Source organism: Anser cygnoides, chromosome 3 (genome assembly GCF_040182565.1).
Source record: "Anser cygnoides isolate HZ-2024a breed goose chromosome 3, Taihu_goose_T2T_genome, whole genome shotgun sequence".
NCBI classification, from domain to species: Eukaryota; Metazoa; Chordata; class Aves; order Anseriformes; family Anatidae; genus Anser; species Anser cygnoides.
The window spans coordinates 118,201,751-118,217,522 of record NC_089875.1 but is presented as its reverse complement, the minus strand read 5'-3'; the positions used below and the strand labels follow the sequence as shown (position 1 = coordinate 118,217,522).

The 15,772-nt window shown below is 36.4% G+C and overlaps 1 long non-coding RNA gene across 1 annotated transcript in view; it reads right to left on the bottom strand.

Annotated features, from left to right (window-relative positions):
- Positions 1 to 11,684, bottom strand: part of LOC136790549 (uncharacterized) — a 73,600-nt gene extending 61,916 nt beyond the window's left edge. Inside the window, exon 1 of the long non-coding RNA XR_010830685.1 lies at positions 11,373 to 11,684. This is a non-coding gene — a long non-coding RNA (uncharacterized lncRNA). The remainder of the gene's footprint in view (positions 1 to 11,372) is intronic.
- Positions 11,685 to 15,772: the final 4,088 nt, after the last annotated feature.

Below are 15,772 nucleotides of genomic sequence, written 5' to 3'. Positions count from 1 at the left end.
GACAAGGCTTAAAATTGCACTTATTATCCATAAAATGAACACAAGACTGGGGTCCGAATGTGAGATCCTGTGTCGCTTGTTAGGGTTTAAGTTTTCCTTCTCAAGGATCATAGCCATTTCCATGTATAAGTAGGAAGAAAGAAATTTTGAAAACATGAATAACTTGGTGCCAGGAAAAAAATATTCAAAATGCAGAAGTCGATCACAGGAGTGCATGGATATTTAATCACCACTTTGAAGGAAAAATAATCACATCTTTTTATGACCTAACCTTTTCAACAGTTCCACTACAGTGAATGACACACAAAGTATTATAGAAATCAACAGAATACAATTAAGAAAAAGAAAAAGAAAAATGAAATCAAAAGAGTAAAACATCTCAAGCACAGCAGGTGTTGCAATAGAAAGATTCATGAAAACAATGTGTTTTACTCAAGTCATTCAGTGGGAATGCATTTAGATTACTTGATGAGAAGAACACTGAAAATATCTTTCAGTGTCAAGCTGTCAGTCATCTGTGCTGAAGGGGATGTGACTGATGTACCTAGCTGTCATGGACTAGTTTCTTCCCATAAGAAGAAGAGAGAAATAAGGACATGCATCCATGGTCTATTTTTTGGGCAGAGGAAGAATACACTGTACTTTGTGCCGATTTTCTGGCCGCTACCAACAAGGCCTTGAGTATTTGTTTCATTGGTTTAAATTTTAGCTGTTTCTGTTACTGTTGGTGCTGGATGGCTACGGGCCACCAAGAAGTCCTTAAATACTAGGAATAAGTAAGTACACAAGCTAAAATGGATTTTAAGCCACATATAAGCATAATATAACATCAATTTTCTCAGTTCCTTCAGCTTCTAGATGATGTTAAGTAGGCATAGCTGGTGTACCACCATACAGTACGTTGGGAATGGTCCACCTGCAATTTAACTATATATAGCTTCTTAAAAAGAATAGGAATCAGAATCAAAAATTGTTTGGGTTGAAAAGGACTTTAAAGATCATCTACTTCCAACCCCTCTGGGACACCTCCCACTAGGCCAGGTTGCTCAAAGCCCCATTCCACCTAGACTTTCCCAGCGATCTATAGCTGCTGGAAAAACAAACAAACAAAAACCAACCAATCAAACAAAAACCACAGTAGAATAAATTTCAATGACAATCTCAAAACCTACATTGAATTTTAGCTTAGCAAACAAGCTCTTTCTTCAAGAAGAAAAGTATTGTCAAGAATATTGTTCAAAATAATTGTTTGAAATGAAACAATTTCTATTTTTCTGCTCCCTAAGCTTGACTTTTGTCTTGGGAAACAGCTCCGTTACCTATCCATGTCATGAAGACAGATGGACAATTAGGGAGCCAAGTGAAACCTCTTCAAAGAAAGTTTCAAAGTAATGTGTTCCCTCCCTAGAGTGGTTCTTTGAATCAGAGTCCTCTTCTTGTGCTGCTCCCACTAACTAGGTCTAAACTGCATTTCAGGCTCAGATAGCTAACAGAACCATGTGGGCACCTGTAGACATGCTACAGGCATCCTGCAGGCAGCAATCCACAACATTAGAGCTGGGTCAGACAGCATGCTCTGCCTGATGTGGCTTCCTGCCTTACACCCTCAGGCAAACCTCTGAAAATTCTTCTCTCCAAGGGCTTCAAGCACCTGAACCAGGTAAAGTGCGGTGAGAGGAAAGCTGAAGATCATCTGATGCAGGGAGAAGCTACAGAGCTATGTTGCAAACAAGGAGGTGTGCATTAAAGGAGATACCTGGAGGAAAAGGTCCCATCAACTTCTAACTCCTCTCAGCTTGCATCCTCTCAGGCGGCGTCCTCTGCCTTCAGTTCATGACCCTATAATCCAGACACTGCTTCTCAGATCGTCAGTCAAGCTAACTAGCTGCCATTTAACACACCAGCCATGGAGAAGATGAGATGTGTTAGTACTGTGATGTAAATAACCAGCAAAGAAAATATGCATCAGGAAACAATCTTTGAATGAGACATTGGTAGCTGGAGTAAAGACAGAATAAATATCAGAAGCGTAACAATACTTTCAGCTGAATCACTTTTCCCTCTGTAACAAACAATCTTGTAAAATGAAAACACGATAAGAGTCTGTATCAAATTCATTTTTCAGCTTTATAATTATAAAGAGATAATTTTAGTGTATACTTCCCATAAAAGTAAAATAAGAAAGAAGAAATTGTTTTTAAAGACTATTTTCTATTGAAAATGAGAGAATTAAAAATGTCAGATAAAATTATCTCTTCAGATTAGTTAATTCTGCACACACACACACAAACACACTTTCTAATATTGTGTCCTTTTGCATTCTAAACAATAAAGGGATACATTCTGATGTTTCCATTTTAGTGTTGTATATACTTACATACATGTATATATTTTTTAACACTGATATCAAATGGAAAATTTCAATGACTTAGAAAATGTTATCCTGCATCAATCACATTTTATGCACTATTTTTGTGAGAGAGAGCAACATTTTGCTCAGGCAGACAATGAGAGTACAAGAGGGAATTGTTTTAAATTAAAAGAGGGCAGCTTTAGATTAGAGGTTAGGAGGAAATTCTTCACTCAGAGGGTGGTAAGGCACTGGAACAGGTTGCCCAGAGAGGCTGTGGATGCCCCATCCCTGCAGGTGTTCAAGGTCAGGTTGGATGAGGCCCTGGGCTACCTGATCTAGCAGGTAGCATCCCTGCCCATGGCAGTGGGGTTGGAGTCAGATGATCCTTAAGGTCCCTTCCAATCCAAGCCACTCTATGATTCAGTGATTCTATGCGCATCTATGCCCAAGTTATACCATAGCTTCTGCATAGAAAATCACTTCAGCCATAAAGCTGTAATGATTTCCCATTTCCTCCTCTCAGTTGCCTTTCATTCCCATCACTCTACTACAGGCTGCTTTTTCCACATGTGCATTGGCACTAATGTTCATGGTCTTAAAAAAGAAAGAGTAATCTGTGTTTCTCCTTGGGCTATATTTCTTCGGGCTTAAAAAACTAAATCCTTCCAGTAACAATTGAGACAGGAAAAAGACATGGAACCATGAAGCCAGGAGAAAGGATGAGGTGAAAGTGGCAAGATTGGGACCATCTCTGTCAGAAAGCGACAAACTATGATATCCTCTTTGCTTTTTTATCTAAGCATACCCATGAAAACGCAGCAGATGAAGGGTAGGGGAAAATTCTTGGCTAGGTAGGTCTTTAAATAGAGATGTCTAAGTATCGCAAAATCAAAACCTTGGACTGAACTTTATTTTCAAACAGTCCCTTAGCTTCAGTAAGGCTATGTTAGTCCTAGGAATAAAATAGTGCTAGGACATATCCTTCATCCCTGAGCTTAAATGTCCAAGTCTTGTTATATTCCAGTAGCCTAAACATACATATTTATACTTTTGCATGCTTAAGAAGCCATTCCATTTTTGTTGGCTGTTTGTGATTTTTTCCAGCGTGATTATTAAGTGTTAGTGGAATTATTTTGATGAATAATTTTCAGACATTTCATTGCTCATGAGCTGTTTGCTGCAACTATTTGATGTTTGTTATTCACGGTGTATGATTAGCTGTGCAATTCATGTATAATTCCTTCTGATTCTTCCTTCGAAGATTTTTTTTTTTTTAAAGCAGACCGTGAATAATGTTGTCTCTTACAAATGTTTGGAAGAATATTCTGTTGTACAAACATTTTTGAGAACATCAGGATTCAGGAATGATTACACAAATTCTCACTCTATGTCCATATGAGCACTCACAAACCGTTCATTGTTTCTGGATCTTCTGGTACATTTAGAGTTTCTTTCTTGATAACCCATGACGGTGCATTCTATTCTCTACTACAGTCAAAAGAAAAAGGGCACAATGATCCACTTTTTAAATTAACCATAAACTTTTCTCCTTATGAAAATATCTACAAATAAGAGTTTTTAGTAGTTCTACCACTATTTTTTTAGGGCAAAGTTTGCTTGCTTCTTCTATTAATTGGAACAGCTGAATGCCACGCTAGTCACAAAGCTTTCTCAATTAATTGTATTTTCCTGCACTATTTACTATCCTTTGATTTTTCTCCCACTAAGACCTCTGTAAAAAATATATATATATATATATACATATATATATGTTTTGACTGAGTTTCTTTTTATTCTTTATGTTGTGGTTTTTTATTTCATGTTCTCATGAACTCTCAAAGGGAAAAGCACTTCTTGATTATACCTGAATTAACCCTTGAAATGAGGGACTATAGGAAGGAGCAAATATTTCAGGTCTAGCTTCAAGCCCATGAATTCTCCCCACTGATACATCAGTGTTACTTTGGTAGCATATTCAGTGAACACTTACACGGACTTCGACGAAGTTAAGTGTGTGATCCCCAGGAGACAAGGATGCGTACTGCTATTACTGATTCATGAAAAGGAAAAAGGAAGGTAAAAGGAAGCCTTGTCGGTCAGTGAGGTGTGTGATGGCTGTTTAGGATTAGGAATTAGTACAAAATTCTTCTTTCCTGAGACAATGATTGTGCAGGCACAGAAGCTCCAATAGGACAGAAAAAAGATGGAGGAGCTGGGGGGGGGGGGGGGGGGGGGGGGGGGGGGCGCGTGGGGGAAGGCTTCTCCAAATTTGAGAATCAATTTAACAATCCCCAGCAGATTTAGCAAGACCTAAACTGAAACCAAAGGATTTAAAGTTACTATTCCAGGAACATATCCCCATACTACTGCCTCTGGTAAAAGAACAGCAAGCTGCAGCCCAGGACTACAGCTGACAGCTAAGTTGGCAAATTCCTCAGTCACAACAACTAAATTTGACAGGGATCATAAGTCAGAGTCTTTAGCAAGTCCGCTTTCCCTTTTCTCCAGAGAGAAGCTCATGCTATTCTCCTACTTGCTGCAGTTTGAACCACTATCAGATCACCATCACCACCTGAAGTACAGGTGACATCAGGCTATTTTTTTCCTTCTCTTGCTGTGAACATTCCTACAGGAAAGAAAGAAAAGTTCTTAGTTCTTACATTTTTCATCTCCCCTTGTTGGAAACATAGTCACAAAGACCAGAAGAGCCCAAGATTAAAAATAAAATAATAATAATAAAAAAAAGGTTAAAGTTTCCATTTGATAGCTTAATTTTTGAGTGCTAAGCTCTCCTTGCACACATTAATTCAACCCTATAGATTTATACAAAAAGAAAAATAAATAAAATCCAGCTAAAACTGCACTCCCGCCCTTGATCTCATTGCAGTCTACAACTTCCTCGCGAGGGGGAGTGGAGGGGCAGGTGCTGATCTATTCTCCGTAATCACCAGTGATAGGACCCATGGGAACGGTGTTAAGCTAAGGCAGGGAAGGTTTAGGCTGGACTTCAGGAAGAGGTTCTTCACCGATAGGGTGGTCGCACACTGGAACAGGCTCCCCAGTGAAGTAGTCACTGCACCAAGCCTGTCTGAATTAAAGAAGCGATTGGACTGTGCATGTAGTTACATGGTCTAAACTTTTGGGTAGACCTGTGTGGTGCCAGGAGTTGGACTTGATGATTCTTAAGAGTCCCTTCCAACTTGGGATATTCTATGATTCTATGATTCTATGATTTGTGACAGAACAAAATTGAACTTAAAATTGTGAGCCATTAAATTGCTACCAACGTTGAAAAGCCTTGTTTTAATAGCAGTGTGACTTGGGAGACATCAGAGAGCTCCATGAACCATATATTCCCATTGCAACACACCAATAAATACATTTTCATTGATCTTTGCAGCTGGTTCTATGCATCCAAAGAGCCCTTCTTACTTTTTGCTCTGCAAAGTCTATCCCAGACAGCCAGCGAGGATTCATGCTAGAAATGTAAATCTTTGCCACATACTGCAGAAGAGTCACCTACTGAGTAGAACGTAAACTGGAAATATCATTATCTCTTCTTCACTTAGAGAAAATATAATAGGTTAAACAGCGACAATTTGTACACAGTACATTTCAGTGTATTCTGCAGCATGCAAGCTAAGGTGAGCACACTGACACACAATACACACAAAAGTAGAACACCTTTAAAAGTCTAGAGCAAAGAAAGGGAAAACTCTGAAAATCAAGATCAAACCAGGACTGAAACTTAAAACAGATAAAGAACACTTCAGCATAAAGTGCAGTTTTGACAGCAAGTCTGCTGTGAGGGGAGGAAAAGAAGAAAACTGATTCTCTGTATTGAGCAGAGCAGGAGTTAAAATGATGAATAATCCTAATGAATAACCCCTGGAGGGGGCTGTGCAGTAGTAAACCAGATTTGTGTAATCGGTTCTCATTTAGGTTCTGCTGCTAGTTTAAAGATATTGAATGAATTACTGTGATCCCTAATGAGACAAGCCTGTTTTTCTTGAGATAATTGATATAGTAGCTCACAGTAAATAATAGTGACTTTATATATTGCCAGTGCTAAATGCTATAAAGTTTAAAGTGTTTTCATCAGTCAGGAAAAGGGAGTAAGGGAGGGCAGACCTCTTTTTCTATGCATAAACAAACATAAGAATTGATTGAATTCAGAACATTTGTTTTTTTATGAAGGAAAAAAAAAAAAGTACTAGTTAAAAATATTCTCCCCTGGAAGTTCTGTAGATCCTACAGAATAAATGTTGTAAACAAACTTTGTTCCATGACTTTGAAGTCTTCCTAACCAGTTTCCCCCAACTTACAAAAATTAGACTATTTATAAAAGTGCATAAATTGTAATTTAAGTAAAAAGCCTTGAAATTTTTATCAAAAGCATTCAAATTAGTCTCTCCCCAGGTCAGCTAATGAGTTGTCATGAGCTGGCCTCTTACTGTAGTGCACCTCCTGCAGACTAAGACAGTGAACCATGTTTTCATCAAAGGAAATGCTCATTAGTAGAGCTTTCAGAAACTGATTTGATTATAGTTTCACTTGTTAAAGTGAAATATTTTCAGCTCATTAGGATGATTACGATTCAAGGTCATCTTTTGAAGCTAGTCCTGTCAATATAAGATAAATGGGCCCTCATCTTTTTCCCTTCTTTACGTCTGTGCTTTTTAAACTCTTCTGTGCAAAAGTTCCATAGCGATAATTAATTTTTAGTTCTTCTTTTACAAAGCTGTTTAAAAAAAAAAAAAAAAAAAAATAGAACAAAGATTTTGGCTACCAAAAAGGCACTGAAGAACTATTAAGAGGAGGAGGAGACTATCTTGTTTTAGAGAAATCAGAGAAAATCCTTGAAAAGTTCAGCCTTTGAAATCCAGCTATTTTCTCCTTGACCTCTTCCAAAGTTTCTAAAAGGTACTTTGTACATATTTTTGCATGTATATTTTAATCTCAAAAGTGTAGAATGAAACTAAAAACTGCCCAAGAAGTACTAGTGGCTTATTAAATATATTTTCTTTTATGGCACATGATAAAGTTAACACCTTTTAAAGGTTTTTTTTTTCTTTTTTTTTTTTTTTGGTTTCCCCCTTTATATTCAGCACTTAATCTCTAAGTGGTTAAAGAGCCATTTAAACATAAAGGAAATAGTGCTAACTTCTATCCACATACTGAGAAATACTGCATTTACATAGGGCTTGCATCTTAAACCTAATTGGTCACATATCGCCTCATACATCAACTTGAAAGATGAGGTCAGGAGACCAGTTTTTGTGATGAATATATCAGACTTGAAAGCTGTATATTAAAATGGGAAATCAGGCCAAAAAAGGGGAAAGAAAAAAAAAAAAAGAGAGAAAGAGAAAGAAAGCAGTTTTGGTCTCTTTAGTAATAGGCAAGAGAGTTAGAGAATGACACAGATTTCAATTCCCCATGGTGACTCTGAAAGTGTCCCACAAGTCTAGGGTTATTGGTACAGAGTGGGGTATGTATATGTGATTGCTGGGGATAGAGACTGGGGAGGAATACGAAGTGGATTAACAGACCTCCCGATTAATGATAAATTATTAATCATTTTGTCAACAAATTATCCACAATGAAGCCTAGTCTTTACACCAAAGCAGTGCCAATTATACCAGCGTAATTGCATCAGGGCAACCTCCCCAGCCAGAGAACAGTAATAGAACTATTTATCCAATATAGTTTACTCCCAAAAGGGGAATGCTCCTATGCAGCATCTCTATGCTAGTGTATCTGCATCCACTCCTGGACTTAAACTAAAGTCTTTCTGATTAAAATAAGTTAATAACCCCCCTGGTAAATTAATTATATATGTAAACATAGGTTATTTTGTCTTCTTATGATCCAATTCACTCTATTAATATAACTTTTAGTAATGACAAGTGTCTGCCTGTTGCAGAATGCAAAAACTCCCTGCATTTCATGGTGGATAAATGCCTTCTTTCTGCTAGCCCCTTCCTGAGGATACTTTTCTACATCGTGCTGCAAATACATGTAGCTACACGCTTAGTGAACTAACGAAGAATGGCATCCTAAAAATTTATGTCTTCAGGTTGAATTGAATCTCTGATGAACTCACAGACGTGCCTAATATAACAGAACAATAAGTAACATTGCTGGTTAATTTCTTTGTTTTACCTTGTTTCGTTTTTTTTCGTGTGTATGTTTACTTGCTTGGGGGGGGGGAGGATTTTTCATTTGTTTTTTTGTTTGTTTTTCTTAATGGGAACACTGACAATTAGATAGAGCTGCAATGTAGTACCAGTTCCCTAATAAGATGGTGCATTCTACCTGGAGGTTTATTTGAACTGCATCTCTAGCTAATTTCAAAATTTATTAAGTTGGTCTGGGTTCTGTTTTTACAAGTTGCTTCTCCTGTGACTTTTGATAAATAATTTCATGCCTGTTTCTCAGATTTTTTATCATTTCTATTATTCCAATCAAAACAAAGCTGAAAATAAATAAATAAATAAAAAAAATCAACACAGTGGGGTTTATATTGCAATTAGTCATTTACATGTGAAGTATCCAAGCAAATCTACTTTTCTTATTTCCATTTACAGTCAATGAAGAAAGGTAGTCACTTCCAAACATAATTAATCACTTCTCAAGAGAGTTATGTTAGGCAGGATGAATTATCCTTAGGATATGTCCACCTGGGACTTTCTAACTTTTTCCTGCGATCAAAGAATTTTTCCACAGGAGAAGTTGATGGTTTTAACCTGAGGTCTCCAAGAAAATAAAGAATTCATTATTTCCTTTGGTAGTTTGTCCCAGTGATGAGCCAGTGACACTGTTTTAGATCTATGTCTTTATTTGCTTGACTAAATTCCAGCCACTGCTTTATGTTTTGCTTTTCTCTATCGGTTACATGAAATTGAAGTCATTGACAACACAGGATCCCAGGATACCACTTTTCCAGATTTTTTTACCTTTGATGCCCTGAGAATCATTTAAACTGTTTTCAGAAAATTTAAATTGTTTAGATTGTTTATGTAGTTCATCAAAGCTTAATCCAAGAGGAGGCCACCAGGGAAAAAGCACTGAGTTCTACAAATTGCCTTTGTCCTCTTCCTATGTTCCAAAAGAGAAGGGAGAAATCTGAACTGGTATGAGGGAAATGGGACCAAACTTTTCTCTGCAACATCCAAGTTCTACCTCAGAAGCAGCAAACAATGTAACAAGGGACAACAGACTCAAATTGCAGCTTGGGAGATTCCTTTTGGACAATATTTTCATCAGGACACCGTGACACCAGAAAAGGTACCCAGAGCTGTGAAATCTTACTTCTTGGACATTTTCAAGGCTGAGCTAGACTAAACCATGGTTGACCTGATATAGCGTTGGTAACAATCTTACTTCTGGTGAGAGGTTGGGCTAGACAACCTCCAGAGAGACTGCTTACAATGCCTCCAGAGAGACTGCTTACTGCTTACCAATACTTCTGTAATTCATCTCTCCTGCAGCAAGAAAGAATTTTGTCCAAATTTTTCAAATTATTCAAAAGGATGAAGGAGTTCAGACTTTAAGGAGACAGACAAATATTTTACTGCAGTAGGTAAACTGAGGTGTGTAGAGGCAAATGAAATGTTCACAGTTATATCACAGGAGTGTCAGAGCCATGAACAGAAACAGAACTTGTCTGTTTTGGCTAATTTGCCACATGACAGAGTGTAATCTTTAGTCAAAGGGACAATAGTGAAGAACTTCTGCTTTTTATTAGTACAAAAAAAAAAATCCTTCATTTGGAATTGTAAATTCATCAAGAAGGAAGCTGTTGTGATTTTGTTTTAAACCACACAGGTCGAAAGTTGCCAGCCTCCATAAAGTTGTTCCCTTGTTTTAAGAGTCTGTATGAGACTGTTTGTGTGGAACCCTGCAGGCTAACTCCAGGGGAATTTGGTACAGACTTGTCAAAGACCAAACAATGAGGATGCTTGGGTGTCTTTCTATTTTTTATTTTTTCATTGCTAATATGGTAATGCTAGTTTCCAAATATAGCTTTCAGAGGAAATCAAAGTTGGAATAAATACTCCTATAGTATTTCACACAACAGTGATGAGATCTCAGTAATCTAACAAGAAACACTTTTACCTACAGCAAAACTAGGAAAACTATGGCTATAAACATAGAAAGAATTTATTGATCACTTTGTTTACTTTCACCATCAACAGAAATTTGAAAGATGAAGAATTGCTCAAAAAATGAAGGAGAAAAAACAAACGGTAGCACTGCAGTTTCAAGGTAATGATTAATAGTCAGGATCTATTGGAAAAAAAACAAACAAAAGAGAAAACAGGCAAAACACAAAACCAGACATTTTACAATCATCAGTGACCACTAGAATTCCAGTAGTCTCACTATCAGCTAAATCATATGGTTTTGCTTATTCGCTTATTCATCTGTTAACTTTCTGAAAGGTTCCTTGAAAAAGAAGAGTAGTAGATAAGCCATTTAAGAAGTGATTTTTTTCACAAGATAGTATCAGTCTAAATGACATTTAATTCAGGGTTAATGCTCTCCAAGTGGGTGCCAGATTTTTTATATATATCCAGAATTAAACCATGCTGAAAAGAATGCTTTTTGGATGTTTTCTTTGACATGAAAGTTTATCTACCATTTCTGCCAAGACTTAGACTGTCTAGTTTTTAATGACTGCCTAGTTTTTAACATCTGTATCATAATTTCTCAAGTGTAAATAATGTCCTATTTCTCCCTTTTTTCTAAGCCTCTTATATTAGAAAGAGGCTGCCCTAAAAGACAATTGTCAAATTCCTAACACCATGTAGCCCTGTCTTCAAAATTATCAGATACTTACTGGTCAGTCCTTTGAGGGTCTCTTCAAGATGTTCCAGAATAAGCCTCTCATTTACCCTTAAAGGCTATAGTTTTTATCCTACCTAGTTGTAACCAACAAAGAGTTCACGTCTGATCTAAACCTGCCATCAAGTCTTGTCCTCTGGTCAGTGGAGAAAGGTTCAACTCATCTCACCTTGAAAAGCTGTTTCGGGGAAGTGCCTTGAACACCCTCCTTGGAGACATTAGTCTTCATGGACAACCAAGGGAAACTGACAACTCTTTCAGAGTAAACTTTAGCTACCTAAAAGACAGAAGTTAAATTAAGTGAAACTCTTGATGAATAGGGCTGAAGCAAGGTTGTCTAAAAACCCCACCACTGAGAACTGAAGTAAGAGAGAGATGACCTTAGTTTGCCTTTCTAGAAATGAGTAACCATGGGGGAGGGCATTTGTTCTGATTAAAAGAAGCATATTTTTCTACCTTCTCAGTCACAGGGGTTGAACCTGGAGCTTCCTGAATACACCAAAATTTTCCTGGGAATGTCACAGAAACAGTTTTAGCCATAAGGAATGATTCACATATTACATAATAATCCTTCAGGATATGGGGTCCTGACAAGCCCAAGAATGCACTTCTAATACTGTGAACAATTTTAACAATTCTAGAACTTTTCCCAGAATTCCCTATTTTAATCAGACTAGTGTTTCAGCCTAGACATCATCAGTGGAGGACCCTAAACTTTTGAGCCTGCCTCCACCACTTGGCCCAAAACAGCTTTCAGTCAATCTCCTTGCAGGGTACAACATGAAGCTCACCTATGTTCTCAGGTTTTTGCCTGAGGGATTGGAGATAGGGAACATGTCTAGCTTATCCTAAGAGAGTCTATTTAAGGCAGACATTAGTCAGCATGTTTGCATTTTGTATTTAAATTATGTAAATGTGTTCAGAGACTGTTTGATAGGGACCTATGTGACAAACCTAAAAACAAGTAAACAAAAAGCAAAGCAGATTGGTATGAAAACGGAAAACCCAAACAAAAAAGACTTTTCAGGGGTTTTATACATGCACTAAAAAGACAAAACCACAAATCCAACAAGTTGGGGCAGGGCAAAAGTCACAAATGGACACTGGGCAGGATGAAGAGAGAGGTTTATTTTCTGATTTGTGTCCCAGTTTACTCAGCCTTGAGCCTAAGGCACCCAGGAGTACAACAACCACAGGGAACATCCTCCCTCAAGGAAGCAGCAAGGAGAGTAAATGCTTTAACTGGTATCAAGGGCTTTTATATGTCTTACTTATCAACAAAGATTTTTAGACATGGTCTTGTCTCCAGATCAAGAAACTGTGAGAACATGTGCTATCGACCACAACATGGGAGATGTTGTGGTAGCAAGGCAGAGTGACTGAACTAAAGTTTCAGGTAAGTTTGGGATGCCTTTCAAAGTGTTGGCTTTTGGTCTTACTTCACCTGCCTGTAGCCAAATTCTGAATAATGTGTAAATCCTGACACAGATGAAGCAAAATGTGATGTGGGGAGTGACCCTGGTTTCCAAGAGGAGTCATTTGCCTCAAGCTCCTAACATCAGATAATTTTTGAATTTGAGATGATCCATGAATACATGAAAGTGATACTCGGGGCTAAAATAAAGGGGTTTGATTATCTCCTCCTCTCTTAAGTGTTAAATAATTTTTTGACAGAACTAAAGCTATAACTGAAGAGTCTCACTTGATCAAATTTTCCACAATGATATTCTAAACTAGAAAATCATTGGGCCTTGGCAACTAAAAATTTGATTATTTATTTATTTATTTATTTTAGTAAATGAAATGTTAACTGAAATCCATTGTACAGTTTGATTTTTTTTAAGAAAATTAAAATTGAAACCTTATTAAAAAAAATCCATAAAAAAAAAAGTAAATTGTATCTTAACCAGCTAAGTAGATTTGCAGTGAAATTTCTTCAGAATTTTGCCAACACTTTAGAGATTTCTAATTGCTAAGCACCCTTTTGAGGCTTTTAGATATCTTCTGTGGATATCTGTTATCCATCTATATTTAATGATTTAATTCTGCAAGTTAAAAATAAAGGGGGGGGAGGGGGCAAAAAAAGTTGTTCAAAAAAAAAAAGCAACAACAAACCTGTCCTGTTGACTCACTTGGTCAGTCTAACAACTTCAACATTAAAGAGTTCAAAGAAGAATTCATGAAGAAGACAAATTTTGCTTTCTAAATTCATGAGAATTTTGCCTTGTGAAGTATTTGGTCAATCTGAAAACAGGACAGCATACAAAAAGGAGTTAACTTAAGAGTTATGGAAAAGAAATTTATTTAAAAGTTTATATCGTATTATATTATTTTTCAACCTATACATCAAACAAATTGAGACAACCTTGAACCTTTTAATTTTGAGGTTCATGGTTCAACTTGGGAAAGGTTAGCCCTTTTATCCCATCCCCTAGACTACAGTCAGTGGTTTTTTTTTTTATTTCGTTTTTTTTCTTTTTTTTTTTCTTTTTAAATATTGCTTCATGAATGCAATTGTTTGCAAACATTTGCAGAAGAACATCCCAAGATCTGCTTGCATTAGTTCATTAATTATACACACTCTGTACCTATATATCCAACAACTAAATCTAGCCCATGAGTAATCTTGAACCTAACTTCTCTCTCTCAAGCAACTCCCATAAACTATATGCAACAAACAATACCTATTAAAGTGCACGATATAATGAGCCAAGGAAATCTATTAGAGACTTTACCCTATTACAAATATTTGTTCTATTTATTACATGAATATAAGGATAAGACAAACACAAAAGTGTCTGTATTTCATGATCTGTGTAGAAATGATCAGGTATAGTAGCACTGAAGCTGAGCAAGGCTTCAATATAAAAACGTTTCTACAATTTCAAGCCTTCTTTAAAAAAAAATAAAATAAAATGGAAAAGTTGTTAAATCTACCTACCCTACTAATAGTTGTTTTCATGAATCAGGATTTCCCCAAAAAACATCATAAAATTTGATATCAGTTTTATTCCTCATTAATAGAAGAATGAAGTTTAGCTATCATTTTAGAAAGTGTCATTTGAGCTACTAAAGTTGTATTTGTAAATGGTGTTTTAGAAGAGGGAACTGATATGGGGTACCGCACCTTTGAAAAAAGGAAGTTTGCTTCAAATAAGTATCCCCAAATCAAGACAATTGTTAGAAATTATCCAGAGTAAAAACAAACTACATTTCCCTATTACCTTATAAATACTTTGTACCAAGTCTAAAAAACCTTTTATGGTATCTGTAGTCTGTCTGGAAACTCCTCACTTTACTTTGATAAAGTTATTTTGAATGAATTTAAAATCATACAGGGTGGGCAGGGTTATGGTACCTGCAGAGTTCCTGCATCCTGAAATGCTTAAATATCAAAAACTAGTGTATGTATGTTGTAAGTACAGTTTGTCTGATGTAGTTTATTACATTTTGGGGGGGTGAAAAGCAAAACAGCTTAATTAAAGAATACATCTTTTTTCAATTCTATCACACTTTCAGAGGAAGAAAAGTGAAAAAATGTTCAATTTATAACTTCACCAAAGTTTCTGTTTGATATTTCTCAATCTGAAAAGACTTATATTTTTATCAGAACAGAGTATTTTTATTGACTCTTCTTTTCACTTCTTTTTGTTGTGCTGCTTTTATATTTCATCCCGTGTAAAGAATTTATAGAAGACATTAAAGAACGATGTGACAGATCTAAAAATCTTGACTGGAAAGAAGCAAATGAAGTGGTTGTTTCTTGTCTTTCCTAACACAAGGGGGCATCAAATATAATTGTCTGGTAGCATGGTCAAAATGGAGAAATAAGATATTTACTCATGCCTTGGATAGTTAGGTATTCAACTCTGCCAAGTGATATCACAGAATCTAAAAGTGTATCTGGGTTCCCAACCAACTGCACACGTTGAACCCAGAAAACATTAGGTAAAGATATTTAGGTATTTTTGTCCTTAAGGACAAAATGCCCTTGCCAATTTGTTGTAACTAACCCAGAGCAGGGATTTGAAGTTTGATTGTTCATGAATAGTTATCCTGAGCTTAGCTTTCCCTGTTATTAAAGCGAAAAAAGGGATGATCTTTTTCCACCCATGATTTTAGAAAACTGACAGTGGCTCTTGAATTTCTTTTTGCTCTTACCTTTGATCTTCAGCAGGAGCTTTGATCTACACTTTTTATTTTTTGATGTCACTAGTGTAAGAAAAAAAAAAAGGCAAGATATTCAATATGTACAAATGGGCGTATCTCCTAAAAGGCGTTACAGGTTGGTTTGTACAGCTGAGAATCTAGGTCACCACACAGAAACTGACTTAGAAAGAGTGGAATTCAACTCCCCTAATTTTACCATTTTATGAGAAATTAGGTGTGTTCAACAAATGTTATAAGTTGAATCAATTAGAGATTTATATTAAATGTCTACTTTATAAGGAGATGAATCATAGCCTAATTCTAAAAAGAAGTTCAGGGAACTAATTCTGATGTATATTTAGCAGAATGAATTGCCTTTAAGAGGACACAAAGTAAGATATATGACTCTGAATCTTTATT